This window comes from Petaurus breviceps, unplaced genomic scaffold (genome assembly GCF_028583685.1).
Source record: "Petaurus breviceps papuanus isolate PSGF00001 unplaced genomic scaffold, PetGlider_PUasm1.0 175, whole genome shotgun sequence".
In the NCBI taxonomy this organism is placed as follows: Eukaryota; Metazoa; Chordata; class Mammalia; order Diprotodontia; family Petauridae; genus Petaurus; species Petaurus breviceps.
In genome coordinates, this window is record NW_027185764.1 from 53,018,835 (window position 1) to 53,037,646 (window position 18,812).

Genomic DNA, 18,812 nt, shown 5'->3' on the forward strand with positions numbered 1-18,812 from the left:
CATTTTTCAAGCAAGGACCAAAACCAATATACATAATTGAATTTTCAATCAAAACACAGGATCTGACATGTTGGTAGTTTTGGACACTGACATTTTTTCCCATGAGTGTTATAAAATAAATAAAAATGAGTACAGTAGATCAGTTTGTCTACCCAATAATTTTTCCTAAGGGAAAATAAATCTTTGTACACTGCCTATCCCATTTATATCTAATTCCGTGCTTGAAGGTTCACTGCTCTACTCTAGTGAGCTGGTGTCCTTGGAATTCCTGAAGTAGAGAGAAACCCTTCCAGGAGACGTTTTAAAAATATTCTGGAATTCTGTCAGGTGTTTTTTTTTTTTTTGATGTATTTACTGTGGAACAAACCCTTTCCCCTACCCCAAATAAGTTTCTTATTGTCTGCAATACATATCATGTACCGACTTCAAAACCTAAAGATGCAGTTATTCTGGACATTGCAATCAAGGCAACATAATGTTCTGTTGGTCTCCCAGTTTCTTTTATGACAATTATAAAGGAATGACTGTTCTTAAACTCAGGCGTCCTCTAACTGCTTTCTACTTTGATTGCTAAAATGTGTGTTTACTCCTTCTTGTGTTTTTCTTGTAGTAGCCTACCACTAAAAACAATAAAATTTTGACCTAATGCCTCATGACTAATTTATAAAATATTGAACACTTTATCCTGAGGGCTGGAAAAAGTTAGACGAGTACAAAAAGAAAATTTTTTTTTCCCCTATTTTTCTCTATAGTAAAAAAAATATTACCATAGATTTAGAGCTAAAAGAGGCCTTTGAGGCCACTGAGTTCTGTGGTCTCTTTTTTACAGAAGAGAGAACTGTGGCAAAGAGAGGTTAAATGATGTGGTTAGGCTCACACAGCTAAGGTAGAATTTGAGCTCTAGTTCCAGCAGCCTATCTACTACCCTATGTTTCCTTTACAGTGTGATGACCAATTGAATATTCAATCATATTATTCTCTCTAAAAGTATTATGACTAATAACATTTTGATGATGGCAAAAAAGGGTTTTATATCATTAATAAATAAAATAAAAATTAAATAGTATTTATTTCAATATCCCATTCTTTTAAACTTTTATTTTGTGTTTATTTTATAATATACATAATATCTTAATACAATTGTAGAAGCATAATTAAAAAAATAGGCTAAATATTGAGGGTGTGAACTCACATTTTCTCTTTATATATCTTTTGAGATGTATGATTAACAAACTTTGATAATTTGCTCAAGAAATGCATGTTGATTAATGGAATTGAGACCACTGCTCTACATAGTAAGCAATATTTTTGTACATGATTTTTGCATCTTAAAAGAAATGATATTAGGGGCGGCCAGGTAGCACAGTGAGTAAGAGCACTGGCCCCAGAGTTGGGATGACCTGGGATCGAATCCAAGCTCAGATACTTAGCACCACACCCAGAAATAACTTGCTGTGTAACCTTGAGCAAGTTACTTAACCCCAATTGCTTAAAAAAAGAATGGTATTAATAACTTACTGTACATGACCTCCTTCAACTATTCAGAAAAAATATATATAAATCACAAATATGAAGTAAGCCAAAAAAAATTGCAACTGTTCTTTTGTTTTAATTATATAGAATTGAAATGCATCCTCTCATTTTTAACTATGACTAATTGAGGTAAGGTTTGCCTTTGGAAATAAAATTAAATTATAAAAATCACATATACATGTGTACATTATCAGGCTCATGAAATATATTGTAAGATAGGTTAGCAAAGCATTTTTTTAGACATTGGTCCTGTTATAGCTCCTAGCATTTATATAGTACTTTAATGCTATTTCATCTGATTCTCACAACAACCCTATGAGGTGGGAGGCTAAGAGAGATGAAGTGATTTGCCCAGGGTCATACAGCTAGTAAGTGTCTGAGGCAGGATTCCTTGATTCAGATCTTGACTCCCAAGTTGTTACCTTAATCCACTTTGCCACCTCATTGTCCTACCTCATTCATTTTTCATTTGTTAACTTTTTCATGAAACTTGCATGAGTAGAGTTTAGGTTATATTCTTTGCTATCAGGAAAGTGATATTTTTTATTCCTCAATGCCAAAATTCCTTAACATATATATTTTTGCTAATTACACATTAATATTAACAAAAAGGGCTTTTAAGCTTCAACCTTCTTTTCAGTCAAATGCAAACAAGGTGTGTTGACTATTGGTTTAATTTAACTGCTGTCTTTCATTTTCAAAAATTATATTGCTCTACATGTTCTAGAGTGATATAGATCCTAAAATGTTTAAACCAGAATGCTTGGATTATTGCTATTTCATTCAGATTATGTGAGAAGAAGCTCAACAGTTAAAATTAAACCTACACATAGTGTAGATACCTTGTATATGGTTGAATAATTCATTCCTTGACACATCTTTGTTTTTTTTATTTTGTTGAAAATGTAAAGCAGGTATAAAATTTTTAGTTTAAAATGCTAGTTTTTAACAACTGATTTTGTTTTTCAGGCCAAAATACAAAGTGCCTCCATCCCAGAACTTACTGTAGAGAGTGTTCTAGCCATCCTACCAACATTCCCCAAAGGGGCTCCTCAAGAAAAAGCCAAAAAGGCAGTAGAAGCATTGTTGAAGGCTACTAATTATGCCAAACTAATGACTATGCAACAGGTGAGGGAAATGATTTGTTTTATTTCAAGTTTTGTCTTGTCTTACTCTTTTCCTCCTTACAATGGTGCTTAGGGTTTCCTCCCACCCCCATTTTTGTTGGGAGGGAAGTAGAGATGGACATCAATGAAATTCAGGTCACAAACTTTGAGTCTGTTCTGATCTAGCATTCAGTCTTGTGTCTGCCATTGTTGTAGGGGGTGGGTGAAAGAAGAAAGTAAAAGAGGAGAAGAGGGGCCATACAGATATGAGAAACCTGCAGAGCATGATAATTCTTTTGATGATCAAAGATCACAATTATGGTATTAATGATCCTGTGGCAATTAAGCTTCTAAAAGGGCTTCAGTCATGCCTCATGGACCTACCAGATGATAAGACCATTACTATACTATACATTGGTGACCCTGGGAGATACAGTCAATGGGACAGCTCAGAAATCACTTTTACCAGTTTGAGGAGATCTGAATAACAGATTTGCAGAGGCAACTGCAGAGATGGCTGGCAAGAAGTCCTTCAGCAAACAGATTGTAAATGGGTCAGGCTTTGTGAAATGGGGAAGATCCCAGGCAGCTAGAAGAAAAGAAAAGGAAAAAGAAGGAACCACAGACTCTAGAATTAAGCTGGAGTCTGTCTTATGACTTTCTGGAGCTCTTCCTTCTCCTCCAGCAGTTGAGGAAGCAACCTTTGCCAATTATTTTAGTCTACTTCCCAATGTTCCTCCAGCAGTGGTTAATATTGCCCTGCCCCTGTCTCCTGGGATTGAACCTCCATACCCATCAGATTTTGGATCACACATACTCCACCCAATGGGACGACCTCCTTCCTTCATACGAGCTCTAGGACCCATCCACTATTCTCAGAATCCCCAGAAGATGGAAGCTCATGCAGGAAATCACTGCAGTCCCCAACATCTTGCTACAGTGATTTGGCCTCTGAGGAGGAAAGGCACTTTAGGAACATAATAAATAAATATTGGAGTAAATGGTTTTTTCCTTTGTAAGTTTCCATGGTAGCTTATAACATGCTAAGATATGGGTAAACAGAAAGCTGGAGCCAAGTTCCCAAATATATGGCAGGTGGAGAGCCCTATTAGACTTATATTAACAAATCTGGTCACTGGTGTAACCATGTTCTTCACTTCTTAACCATAGAGAGAAAAAGAGGGCGAGGGTAAATTTGGAGCTTCTGGAGAGCTGTAATTCTTATTGTATTTATTTCTTTGCGTTTTTGAAGGTTTGTCAAACTTTGATCTGGGGTGAAAGCAAACATTTGGAAAGATTTTTTAAATAATTCTTTTGCTAGAACCATTAGAGTCATTAAGTATTATTTCCCCATTAACTGTGGTCACACTGAAAATCAAACACCCTTAGATACCTTTCTTTCTCTTATCCTTTTGTTAAAGGAACCTATGCCACCAGAACAAACTTCTGTTTAATCTTAAGAAAACTCCTACTTATATTCTACCCTTCGAAGTGACTGATGTCTTCACAAAATTGTGGGGTTTCCCTTGCAAACTCATGCCTCCTCTTGTGAGGGAGATGTTAATATCTCTTATTGTGAAATGGACAATTTGTTAGTATGGGTGAGGTGTGACTTATGGAAGGGTCTTAGTTTAACTTGCACCTTCATGTATTTCTATCTAACTTGAGGCTATTACTTTGCTCATTATAGAAATGTTGCCGAATTGTAGGCAAGTAAAAAAGATCAAGGAAATGAGACCTGTTCTGAATTTAAAATTGGGGGAGGGGGAGCAGCTAGGTGGCACAGTGAATAGAGCACCCGCCCTGGAGTCAGGAGGACCTGAGTTCAAATGTGACCTCAGACACTTGACACATTTACTAGCTGTGTGACCTTGGGCAAGTCATTTAACCCCAATTGCCTTTCCTTACCACCTTAAAAATAATAAAAAAATGGTTTAAAATAGTCCAATTAAAAAAAGTATACATATACATACATTTTGTATCCTCTCAGTAGAATATAAGCTTCCTGAGGTAAAGGACTGACTTCCTTTCTTTTTTTTTTTTTTGTCTCACTATCTCCAGTATCTACCACAGTGTCCTGCATATATAAACACTTCCATTCATCTATCTATCTATCTATCTATCTATCTATCTATCTATCTATCTATCTATCTAATCTGTCTGTCTGTCTGTCTAATCTATGTATCTATCTATGTATATCCACATACATGTATACATACACTATATGTGTATGTATATATATATATATGTATCTCTATGCATGTGTAAATCTGCATGTGTGTGTATGTATAAGTTGTGGGAATTTCTATAATAATTAAATTAATCTAAGCTGTCTACTGTTTCCAAAAACACTATTCTCTTTAACACTATTATCCCTCTGATACTATATGGCTGTGAATCATGGAATACCTTGATTTCAGAAGGCCCAAAATTTCAGGTGCCCCAAAGAATAGCAGAAAGATCCTCAGTGGGTGCTAGCAGACAGCAATGAGTTACCAACAAAAATTTGCACACAAGACCTGGAAGAAAGTCTTGACCAATTACATAAATAACCAGAAAAGGAACTGAGTGATGTATCAAACTGCTGATGGGAAAGATTGAGAGCCACCTTGATACCCTTAAGATATATATCATCAAGGGAAGGTTTACAGAGGACCCTGGATAAGGATCAGACAAGATAAAAAGGCATGAAGAGGCATACCAGTGAGATTACACAGTTATCCTAATCATTCATTAGGTCATTTCAGATGTGGGAATATTTTGAGCAATTATTTGTTGAGGAAGCTGTTGAATTTTCATGAAGAAAAAATTGTAGCCTAACACTTATTTTTCTTCTAGAAAATGAAAATGACCCTTTTCATATGGCTATGCTTTGTAGGATCACAAAATTTCAGTCAGCTGATGGAAGGAACCTGGAAATCTAACCCATCTCCTATTTTACAGATGAGGAAACTGATTCACAGAGAGGCTGAATGACTTGCTTGAGGTCGTCTCTCAGCTTTATTTTAACTTACCTATCGGGTTGGAGCCCTGACATCTTTATCTAGTCAACATTTCTGGGTTTAATGTGTTTTCACAAGGAAATTGTGTCATTTTATGATATCAGTTCATAAGATTACAGGTTGATTCTTGTGAAAGTGACTGAAATTTTTGAAAAGCAGAAAAGTTAATATTACTAGCTACTGATATTAAGCTCAAATTGCCTTTATCTTTGTCCCCAAATTAAATATTAAATTATTTAGAAGGTTCTCAATTATACTTTTGCATATATGTGTTTGCATATGTGTGTGTTTTTTTTATTGGTTTCCAATACTTAATTAATAAATGTTGAAAATGGTGTTTTCAACAAAACAAAATGGAAAACCAAAAAAACTTCCCCAAAAGTTTGTAATCTAGTTGAAGAGAAATGAGGAGTACTGTAGGAGTTTGGAAGAGGAAGAGATCATGTGTGTTCTAGTGTTTGTAGAAAAACTCATGTGGTAGGTTTAATTTGAGGTGGGTCCTACAGGATGTTCAAAGTTTGGTTAAGTGAATAAGAGTGGAGGAGAGGTCATTACTATTATGGAGAATAATTCAGGAGCAAAGATTTGACGTGGGAATGACTACCAGCTAAGCACCCTCATAGTTTCACTATTGAATTATGTCTTAACATTTTTAGTTTTGACATCACCCCAAACTGTACCTTTATCCATTATAGGATTTTGGGAATCAGGTGGCTGAAAAAGGGCCGACATTTATTCTCTGTGTGACCTTGAGCAAGTCACTGGGCTAAAGTTTCCTCATCTATAAAATGAGGGGTTAGCACTAGAAGGCCTCTGAGGTTCCTTCTACCTTTAAATCTGCTATCATGTGTTGACATTTTATAGATGGCAAACTGCTATGCTAAGAAAATAGTTTGTCAAAGATTCCCTTGGAATTGGTCAAAGAATCCAAGAAGAGGCACGTTCAGGTCACCAAATTATTCACAAAGCCATGGCATCGTTTTCAACTTTGAGCTATCTTTCCGAATGGAGCAGACTGGTCAGAAACTCCAAACCAGTCCTTTTCTTGCAAACAGATGTGGAATTTGGACCACTTGTGAGATACATTTAAAACAACATTGAAAGGTAGTGGAATTCTGTTTGGAATGTTTTACATGGTCTGATTTTTAAGATGTTATTCAGAACTTTCTTGTACAGATTAACTTTGCCTTGACAAAGAAATCTAGCTGATAGCAAAAATGATCTCCTTTTCAGAATTAAGACCATCAAGATGTTGACAAAGATCTTTAAGCTCATATCAAATGAATGTAGAATTGAGATCCCTTTTTATTTTATTTTATCAACATAAAGATCTATCAAAATTGAGACTATCCAGGAGCGGCTAGGTGGCACAGTGAATAAAGTGCCAGCCTTGGAGTCAGGAGGACCTGAGTTCGATTTCGGCCTCAGACACTTAACACCCACACAAAAGAACTAGAAGTGTAACCTTGGGCAAGTTACTTAACCCCAATTGCCCTCCAAAAGGCAAAAAAAAATTGAGACTATCCAGCCTTTGTATAGCACATTAAAGTTTGCAAAGTGCTTTTCCTATGTTATCTCCTCTTTTCCTTGTAACAGCCCTGTTATTATCCCCATTTAACAGATGGGGAAACTAAGGCACAGGATGCTTAAGCCAGTTGACCAAGGTCACACAGGTAGTAAAGTGTCTTAGACAGGATCAGAATCTAGGTATTCCTCATACCAAGTCCAACCTTCAGTTCATCTTGCCAGCAGATTTAATGGCATTTTAATGATAAATATGAAGACCATGTAAGATAGCTTAATTCATGACACTACAGGATAAGTAGAATGATATTTAATCATTTGTTTTGTCTCCTTTTTATTGCTGGGTAGAGCGAAATACTATATTTGAGCATTTCCACTTGGGAAACAAAGGTGCTTTGTCATTTGTTTAAAATGAACTTCAGTTTGACTTCTTGACATCTCTATGTCAGTGCTGTACAACATCACATTTTGACCTAAAAAGTTATGTCTTACTAGAAATTGATTTCCACAGTAACTAAAGAAATGAGTTGGCCAAATTCCCTCAGTAAAACATGAAATTAAACTTGTTTCCAGCCCAGGGGCCAAATGTACCAAGTGTGAACAAATAGGTGTCTTGCTGTGACCCACTTCTCAAAAAGCTCAAGTCTGAAAGTTTGTGTTATTCTGATGCTGTGTAATGAAAGAGTAAAGGATTGAGTGCTATCTTCTATAGAGGCAGTAGTGATTAAAAGCATTAGAAATTATTTAAATATCCCTACTTTGTGCATATTTTAAAGGGTGCAAAATTGTAGTCAATGCAAAACAAAAAGCACTTATGCCTTTAAAAAAATCATGCATCAAAGGAAATTGCCATAAACAATTGTTTCAAAGCAAGATAGGCATAATCTACAGGGCAATGATTTATGCAGAGAAATATGAAGCCACACACCTAGAGGTCAGTTTGTTGTCTACCTGTTCTTCCTTTAATAGAACAGCTCATCTCCTCACTCTCTCACACTCCTGTTACTAAGGCTTGTCAATTTTACCTTCATGATCTCTCTAGTAATTGCCACCTTATCTCACTGCCACCACCCCGGTGCAGTCCCTCACCACCTCGTGACTGCAATAGTCTGCTGGTCGCCCTCCCTGCCTCAAGTCTTTCTCCTCTCTGGTCCATATTCCACTCAGATGCCAAAATGAGCTTCCTAAGAGCAGCCCCTTACTCAATAAAACTCCGGTGTTTCCTATCACTTCTAGGATCAAAATAAAATGCTCTGGTGTCCAAAGCTCTTCATAACCTGCTTCCATTTCCTGTCCGCTTAGACCACCACCCTCTTTCCATCCAGGAAGATTGAGAAGTTTTTCTACACTTTTCACTCCCTCCATGTACCCTGCAGTCCCCTAATACTAACGCCCTTGCTGTTCTTCACGCAAGGCACTCCATCTCCCATCTCTTGAGTATTTTCACTGACTGAACCCCATGCCTGGAATTCTCTTCCTCCTTATCTCTGCCTCTTGGCAGATCTAACAAATTTCATCTTCTACAAGAATTTTTCTGAGTCTTCCTTAATTCTAATGCCTTCCTTTTGTCAATGACCTCCAGTTTATTCTATGTTTGTCTTGTCTGTATCTAGTTGTCTGCGTCTCCACCATTAGATTGTAAGTTCTCTGAGAGAAAATCTTTTGATTTTCTTTGTAGCCCCAGGACTCTGCACGGTGCCTAATAGTAGGTGCTTGGTGCCGACTAATGTCTTTTTGTAGCTCTTGTTGATCTCTAAAAAGTTATCCATTGTACCATCTGTGCCTCAGTTAGTTAGAATAGCCTCTGATTTGATGAAATTGTTACAGGGAAGTAGGAGCTGAGTACATTCTTAATGATTGCTCCTTATTTTAAACCAGAGCAGGAAATATTTGGCCCTTTGTCTAACTTCATCTGGTCAGTGGCGCAAGAATTGCTTTGGCTCAATAAACTGTGAAAAAATGTTTATCGAACGAATATTTGTTGAATTTCTCAGTCTTTTTATGTGTTTATCTCTATTTCTTTTTCTTTGTGTCTGTTTCTAGCTTATCTTTCATCTCTCCCTTCACTTCCCATTATCATCTTTACTCATCTATCTTTTTTACTTTAACTGACCATAATATAAAACAGAAGTATTCCTGTTTTTTGTTATATCATAGACTGTATTTCATATGGTTTTGTTTTTCTTGTTCTTTAATAATCAGGCATATCAAACATTTTATAACTCTTTTGCAAAAATAAATTGCCTTAGGTGACTTTTACTCATGTGGGCCCAGGTTGATTTTTCTTTTCCTGTGGGTCAGTAGACCTCCATAGAAAAAAAGCTCATCAATTTCTTTCTTAAGCATTGATTAAAGCCAACTCATGAGATGCCCAGTAGGGTGACAATCATACCTCACACACAGAGAATTCACAGATACTTTCTAAATTACAAACATACAGGAATTCTAGATAATACAGAGAGTTACCTGAGGTACCAGCCCCCCCCTGCGTGGCCAGCACTTTTGACTCTCACTTGGTTGATTGTTGTCCTTTGTTCTCAAAGAGGAGCAAAATGCCATCACTATGCTTGAGTTAAGTTACAGTGTGTCTGACTATGGCTGATCAGATCGATAAGAGCGCCGAATGGTCTACCGCCGGTTGGGCACAGATAGTCCATGTGAACATTTGGGGTGGATTCGCTAAATTTGCTCATCATATGTTTCTTTTGAACTACTTCGATTCTGCTTTGCTTATATACCTTCTCCGATGTGGGCATATCGTGCTGAGCAGTCCTGTGCCAGTGTTTCCCATGTCACCTAATCAATTCCAAAGATCCTAAAAGAGACCTTGAGAGTGCCCTTGTGTTGCTTTTTCTGACCACCCTGGGAATGCTTGTCCTGTGTGAGTTCTCCATAAAATGGTCTTTTTGGCAAGCACCCATTTGGCATTCAGACAACATGTATAACCCATTAGAGTTGCACTCTCTGCAGTAGAGTTTGGATGCTTGGCAGTTTAGTTCGAGAAAGGACCTCAGTGTCTGGTATCTTATCCTGCCAGATGATCTTCAGAATCTCCCTAAGACAATTCAAATGGAAGTGATTGAGTTTCCTGGCATGGGGCTGGTATACTGTCCAGGTTTCAAAGGCATACAACAGTGAAGTCAGAACAATGGCTCTGTAGGCCTTCAGTTTGGTAGTCAGACTAATACCTCTTCCCTCCCATACTTTCCTTTGGAGTCTCCTGAATACTGAGCTAGCTTTGACAATGCATGAGTCAATCTCATTATCAATGTACATATCCCTGGAAAGTACACTGCCAGGTAAGTGAACTTATCCACAACATTCTGAATTTGTCCATTTGCTGTAACTGATGGTTCCAAGTATGGATGGTGTAGTGCTGGCTGGTAGCTCCTGTGTTTTCTTGGTGTTAATTGTTAGGGATTGGGAAAGGCTTCTTATAGAAGTTGGGATTTTAGCTGGGACCTGGAGACAATCCGAAATGCCAGGAGGCAGAGGCAAGGAGGGAAAAATAAATATTTAATGAAATAGTAGACTTTTAAACATTCCTGATGAAAAAAAAAAAGATCTGAATAGAAAACTTGACATTCAAACACAAGATTGAAGAGAAGCATAAAAAGATAAGCATGAGTGAGAAATCAAAAGATTAAACTGTCTACATTCCTATATGGGAATATGATACATGTACCTAAGAATTTTATTATCACGGTGTAATTAAAAGGAGGCTACTTAGGCAAAGGGCACGTGTGTGAGGTTATTATATTGAGATGGTTTCAAAAGAAGAACGGAAGGTTGAAAAAGCAGGATGCGCTGCTAGAACAGGGAAGGGAGAGGCAGAATGGACAAAATTATCTCAAAAATTGGTGCACAAGGAAGAGTATTTGTAAGGGGCGGGGAAAATCTGGGAGGGAATGAACAATATTTGAACCTCATTCTAATTAAAGAGCAAGAGTGGGAGGAGGGGGAGAAATAGTATAAAGAGTGTATGTATATATACATGTGTGTGTGTATATGTCAATCTGTATACACACACTTGGGTACAGAAATTCATCTTGCCCAACAGGAAAGTAGGAAAGGAAGGCACTAAGAGAAAGGGGGAAGTGATTAAGAGGGAGGGGAGATTAATGAAGGCAGTGGTCAGAAACAAAACAGGCTGAGGAAAAAACAAGATTAAAAAAAGAGAAGGATAAATAGACAAAAATAGAATGGAAGGAAATATATAGTCATAACTATGAATATGATTGGGATTAACTCACAAGTAAAATGGGAGAAGATATAAGAATAGATTAGAAATCAGAATTCAACAGTATGCTGTTTATAAAAGACACACTTGAAATAGAAAGACACATAGTTTTAAAATAAAGGTCTGAAGCAGAATCTATTATACTTCAAGTGAAGTGAAAAAGGCAGGTGTAGCAATCATTTCAGATAAAGAAACAGGAAAAATAGACCTAATTAAAAGTTAATCAAGTAAATGACATTTTGCTAAAAGGCATCAGGCAATTAATATCAATACTGAACATATATGATCCAAATAGCACAGCATCCAGATCCTTAAAGCAAAAGTTAATGAGTTACAGGGAGAAAAAGACAGTAAAAAAGTACTAGTTGGGAATTCATTTTACCCCTCTCATACCTAGATATCTAATCATAATATAAATAAGACACAAATAAATGATGAATAGAATTTTAGAAAAGATAGATATGATAGAATTCTGGAGAATAATGAATGAGCATAGAAAGGACTATACCTTTTCTCACCTGTACATGACATGTTCACAAAAATTGACATATCAGTGCATTAAAAACCTCACAAACAAATGAAGAAAAACAGAAATATTAAATGCACCCATTTCAGACCATAGTACAAAAAAAGAATCATTCAATAAAGGGCCTTTGAAGCATAGATTGAAAATTCATTGGAAATTAAATAATTGAATCATAAAGAATGAGTAGATCAAAGAAGAAATCACAAACAACAATTTCAATAAAGATAACAACAATAATAATGAGGCAACATATCCTAGTAGGATACAGCCAAAGCTATGCCGAGGGGAAAATTTCTGTCTCTAACTGTTTACATCAGTAAGAGAGAGAAAGAGCAGATTAATGAATTGGGCATACAACTAAAAAACAACTAGGAAAGAACAAATTAAAAACCCTTCAGTTCAGCACCAAAATAGAAATCCTGAAAATAAAAGGAAAGAGAAATAAAATCGAAAATAAAAAGCCATTGAAATAATAAATAAAACTTGAAACTAGTTTTATGGGAAAATAATAAAATTGGCTATTTTTTTAGAAAGAAGAAAACCAGATTACTGGTATTAAAAGTGAAAAGAGTGAATGTGCAACCAATAAAGATGAATTTAAAGCTATTATTAGGAACTAGTTTACCCAACTATGCCCTCAAAATAATTAACAATATAAGTAGAATGGATGAATATTTATACACATGTAAATTGTCTATATTAACAGGAAAGAAAATAGAACATTTAAATAACCCTACCTTAGAAAAATAAATTGAACAAGCCATAGATGAGCTCATGAAGGCAAAAAATTCCCAGAACCATATGGGTTTACAAGTGAATTCTAGCAAACATTTAAAGAGCAAGTAGTTCCAATATTATATAAACCATTCAAAAAAGTAGATAAAGGAGTTCTTCTACCAGGTTCCTTCTGTTAAAATATAGTTTTGATACTTAAACAAGGGAGAGTAAAAACAGAGGCAGAAAATATATACTAAATGCCCAATGAATATTGATGCAAAATTTAAAAATAAAATACTAGGAAGAAGATCACAGCAATATACCTCAAAGGTCATACACAATGATCAGGCTGGCTTTGTACCAGCAGTGCAAGCCTGCCTCAGTATTAGGAAAGCTATAAACATGATTGACCATATTAAAAACAAAAACAACAAAAATCATATGATTATCTCAATAGATGCAAAAAGCTTTTTGACAAAATACAACCCCCATTCTTATTAAAAATACTAGAATGCACAGGAATAAATGGAGCTTTCTTAAAATGATAAGCAGTATCTATCAAAACCAAGAAGTAAATATTTCTGTTATCACCATTATTATTCAGTATTGTAGTGGAAATGCTAGCTATAGTTATAAGACAAGAAAAACAAATGAAAGGGATAAGCATTGGCAAGGAGGAAACAAAGCTATCACTTTTTGTAGATGATATGATGGTATACTTAGAGAACCCTAGAGAGTCAACTAGTTGAAACCATGAACAACCCTAGAAAAGTCGCAGGGTATAAAATAAAGCCATACAAATAATCAGCATTTCCATATACTACCAAACAAACCCAGCAAGAAGAAATAGAGAAATTCCATTTAAAATAACTGAAGACAGTTAAAAATACTTGGGAATCCAGGAACTATATGAATACAATTATGAAACACTGCACACAAATAAAGGTCTTAAATAATTGGAGAAATGTTAATTGCTTATGAGCAGACTGAGCCAATATGACAATGTGACCTAAATTAATTTACTTATTCACTGCTATACCAATCAAACTACCAAGCAATTACTTTATAAAGCTAGAAAAAAATCATCTGGAGAAACAAAAGGTCAAGACTATCAAGAAAATTGATAAAAATATGTAAAGAAGGAGACCTAGCAATAACACATCTCAAAATTATATTACAAAGTGATAATCATGAAAACATTTTAGAAATGTAATGGTTGATCAGTGGAATAGATTATGCACACAATATAGTGCAATATGCAAAGTGGTCAGGGATTCTAGTATTTGATAAACCCAAAGAACCCAGCTATAACAGCAAGAACTCACTGACAAAAAATACTGGGAAAACTGGACAGTAGTCTGGTAGAAATGAGGCATACACCATTATCTCACACTGCAAGAGGGAGCTATCTTATGAAGGATTTTGAAATCTAAACAGGATGTTTCTTTTCCTTTTTTTTCAGCTCCAAACTCTTTCCTTCCCTCCTGCCCCTCCCCTACCTATTGAAGAGGAAAGAAATATATTCCCCATTACACATATGAAGCCATGCAAAATATATTCCTGTTTTAGCAATGTTCCAAAAGAAAGAAGAAAAATAAAGGAAAAATTAGGAAGAAAAGAAAAGTTCAAAATGGGTACATGATGTAGACATAAAAAATGATATAGGGGCACCCGTTCAATCTCGGAATAAGAAAAGAGTTCATGACCAAATAAGAGATAGAGAGAGATTCACAGGAGGTAAAATGGATATTTTCGATTATATAAAATTCAAAAGTTTTTTTTTCACAAATGAAACCAATGCAGCCAAAATTAGCAGAAAAGCAGGGAATTAGGGGGAAATTCTTACAGCAAGTTTCTCTGAGAAAGGTCTCATTTCTCAAATATGTAGAGAATTTAGTCAAATTTATAAAAATCAAAGCCACTCCTTAATTGATGTGCTCAAAGGATATTAACAAGCAGTTTTTAGGGGAAGAAATCAAAGTTATCAGTAGTTATATAGAAATGCTCTAAATCACTAATAATTGGGAGAGATGCAAATTAAATAATGCAATTCTGAAGAACCACATCATACCCATCAGAATGGCTAAGATGACAGAAAAGGAAATGGCAATTGTGGAAAGGGATGTGGGAAAATAGATACACTAAGTTCCTGCTGGCTGATCTGTAAACTAGCATATTGGTAATGAAATTTGAAGATCCCTTTGTATTGCTAAGCTGACCAGTACTTAACACCTACTTTCAAATTAAGCCTCTGTTAAAGAAACAGAAGGTATGAAACCCTATTTCTGACATAACAGAAAGGGGCTGAACAGGGAACCCCTGCTGCTGATGTAACAGCAAGGGGCTAAACAGGGAGGAGCAATACTGTATATAAGGAAAAATCCCAGCTGGGAAAGTCAAAATTTCCTGGGAACTTGTGGTAATGGAGCTTCTTTTAAGGGCCAGCCAAGCTGCTGAGGATTTCTGAGGTCCAGACAAGCTGCTGAAGACTTTCGAGGGCCAGCTGGAGCTGCCAGATGAAGCATGACTGTGGTGTCCGTTGTCTGTTTGTGGCTTCGTTAAGCCTTGGCTTCCCAGGAATAGAGACTGTGAAGGATTTAAGGTGGACTGGACATCGTGAGTTTCAATGTGTAACAGGAGCTGCATGGAGAGCTGAACAAGGAGCTGGGAGCTGTCTGCCTTTGAACCCAGGTGACAGTTTGGTGAATTCAGGTAGGAGCTGGGACCATGGAAGGGGAACCAGGGAAGCTGAGAGCCAGCCTTGAGTCAAGCTGATAGAGGATTTTACTTGGATACTGTGTACTGACTGAGAAGATTATGATTTACTGTGACCTAGGGGTGGAGAACTTTGACTTTTGTACTTTGTGACTGAAGTAAGGATTTTGTGATTGACTAAATGAATGTACTTTGTTTATGAATGGAAACTAATCCAATTGAGACTATTCCAGGGGTGGAGTCCATTGACTTCTGTGTTTTATGTCCCTTAATTGAGTTACTAAGTGATTGATTAAGTGATTGTACTTTGTTCAAAACTATTTAAACACTGTGGTGAAAACTATGTGGCCATTTTAGTGATAGGTTGTTGAGTTGTGACATGGTGAATGCTATATTTTGATTTTCTGTGATAAGTTGTAATATTGTGAATGCTGTACCTTGATTTTCTGTGAATGTTTTGCTTTGATTTGTTATTGAATAAATAGAGAGTTCACTATACTGTATAATCAGAATCTTGAAAGCTGTTCACAGCAGTATTCTGGAAAGCTGCTCATGTTTGGCTTTACAATTAGTCCAACTATCCTGAAGGACAATAAGAAACTGTATCCCATGGGCTATAAAACTGGCGTTGCTTTTGATCCACCAATACCCAAAAAGATCAAATAAACAGGAAACAAATTCAGATGTTCAAAAAAAATTTAAACAGCTATTTTAATGTTGGTAAAGAGTTAGAAACTGAAGGGATGCCCATCAATTGGGGAATAGCTGAACAAGTTGTGGTATATGAATGTGCTGGAATACTGTTGTGCTATAAGAAATGAGGAAGGGATAGTTTCAGAAAAAAAAAAAACATGGGAAGACTTATATGAACTGATGCAAAGTGAAGTGAGCAGACCCAGGAGAAAAATATATACAATATCAGATTATCAACTGTGAAAGACTTAGTAACTGATCAGTTCAATAATTCACTACATCTTTAAAAGACTCATGATGTAAAATGCTATTCACTGCCTGGACAGTGGACTCAGAATTCAGATTGAAGCATAATTTTTCCTTTATTTTTCTTTTTTCTTTTAGAGCATTGCTAAAACAGAAATATATTTTGAATGGCTTCATATGTGCAATGGGGAGTATATTTCTTTCCTCTTCAATAGGCAGGGGAGGGGCAAAAAAAAGAAAAAAATGTCATTTTTGACTTTCAGAATTCTTTGTAAGATAGCTCACTCTTACCTTCCCTTTCCAATTTTCTTATACCTTACTCTATGCCAAACAATCTGGTTCAGTGGCACTGGCCTCCTGGGTGTCCCAGGAGCAGGACACTCCTTTTCTCAACTCTGGACGTTTTCATTGACTGTTGTTAATGCCTGGAAGACTCTCTCTCTTTTTTTCTGCTCCACCAACTGAACTGAACTCCCTGTCTTCCTTTAGGCCCTACCTAAAATCCTACTTTTCCCCCCAACCTCCCTTAATTCTAGTGCCTTCCCTATGTTATTTCCATTTTATCCTGTAGATAGCTTGTTTTGTATTTTTGCTTGTATATTGTCTCCCCATTAGATTGTACATCCCTTGAAGGCAGAGCCTGTCTTTTGTGAGGAGCTGTTTTGTGTGTCCCCAGTGTTTAGTATGATGACTGCCATATAGTAAGCACTTCATAACTTACTGTTGGATTATTGAAATAGTCTCCTTGCTACAAATATCCTTCCACTCCAAATATTTCCTCCACTCAGCTGCTGACATGATCTTCCTAACGTACAGGGCTGACCATGTCACCACCTAACTAAATAAAATCCAGTGGTCTCCTATTACCTCCAGGATCAAATATAAATTCCTCTTTTTTTGACCTTTAAAGCCCTGAACAGCTTTTATATCTTTCCATTCTTCTTATGTTTTACTCCTTTCTATGTATTCTAAGATCCAGTGACAGTGACTTCTAGCTATTCCTTAAACATGACACTCCATTTCTCAATGCTGTCTCTTTTCACTGGCTCTCCTCTCTCTGGGCATCCCATGCTGCCCTCTACACTTATATCAAATCCCACCTTCTGCAAGAAGCTTTTCTTGGCCCCTTCCTCTCCTCACCTCCATCAGCTTCTAGCACCTTTTCCTTACATTTACACTATCTTGGATGTATAACTATTTGTATATGTGTTTGTGTATATGTATGTTCATACACATGTCTTATATGTCCAGCTGTTTGCATGTTCTCTCCCTCATTAGAAGGTGAGCTCTTGAGGGCAAGGATGATGTTTTTTATTTTCTTTGGAATCCTAGTGCTCAGAAGAATGGCAGCACATATGAATCATTTACTAAATGCTGTTTAATTGATTGTTTAATAAATATTATTGAATTGAATATTCTAGCTTTTGAGTTGACATCTAGAACTAAACTGATGGGTGTTGTTACTGTATATGGGAGATACACATTCTTCCCTTTGTCCTTCCACATAGGTCAGCATAAGAATTTTGAGAATAAGTACCTCATATTTTTTGTGATCTCTACAACTCATGTTTTGCTTCCCAAAGTCTGTCTAATCTTTTGTGTTGACAGCATTTTATGATTGAAATAAAATGAGTCAATCTGTGTACTTGACATTTGTTCAGACAAAGATGGTTCTCTTAAACCAGCAAATTGTTTTCTATATGGTATCCACATGTTAACATTTTTTAAAATACCAAAACACTTTATTCCAGCTAGCCTATAGGATTACTCCATAGTAAAACCATATTATGATAATATAATTTGCTTTTCACTAGGTATGAGAATATTTATTTTCTTTTAAGAAATGAATGTTTTGGGGGAGGCTAGGTGGTGCAGTGAATAGAGCACCGGCTCTGGAGTTAGGAGGACTTGAGTTCAAATGTGGCCTCAGATACTTAACACTAACTAGCCATGTAACCTTGGGCAAGTCATTTAACCCCAATTGTCCTACCTTCCCCCCTCCAAAAAGCAAAAAAAGTATTTTCTTAAAAGAAAATAACATTCTATAAACTGATTTTTTTTTAAAAACAAGAATCTAAAACTTGATTTAGGAGACAGAGGGAGGGAAAGAGGGAGGGAAAAAGGGAGAGAGAGAGAATGAATTAGAATATTAGAGTTAAGAGTGAATGAGTGTGGGAGAAGTTAGAGAAGACAAGAAGAAAAAAGCCATAAAAAATCAACTTCCAATTCCTTTTTCTTTGATAAAAGAGAATATATATATATTTAATTTTTTGGTCTTTATTAATTTGTTTCTTTACTTTTAGTTTACAAGATTCAGTTCCACAATTCCTTGAGTTTCAAATTTTCTCTCCCTCCCTCCTTTCCCCCCCTCCCATGGTGGCATACAATCAAGTATAGGATCTGCAAATACTTTCACATTAGACATTAGTCAGGTTATAAGGACAGATTGTATCAGATGGAATGAAAAATGGGAAAGAGGAAACAAAACCTATCAAGAAAAAGAAAAAGAG

The 18,812-nt window shown here is 36.2% G+C and overlaps 1 pseudogene; it reads left to right on the forward strand.

The window, feature by feature from the left end:
- The first annotated feature begins 2,774 nt into the window (after positions 1-2,774).
- Positions 2,775-3,620, forward strand: LOC138159201 (pre-mRNA-splicing factor RBM22 pseudogene; annotated as a pseudogene).
- The last annotated feature ends 15,192 nt before the right edge of the window (positions 3,621-18,812 follow it).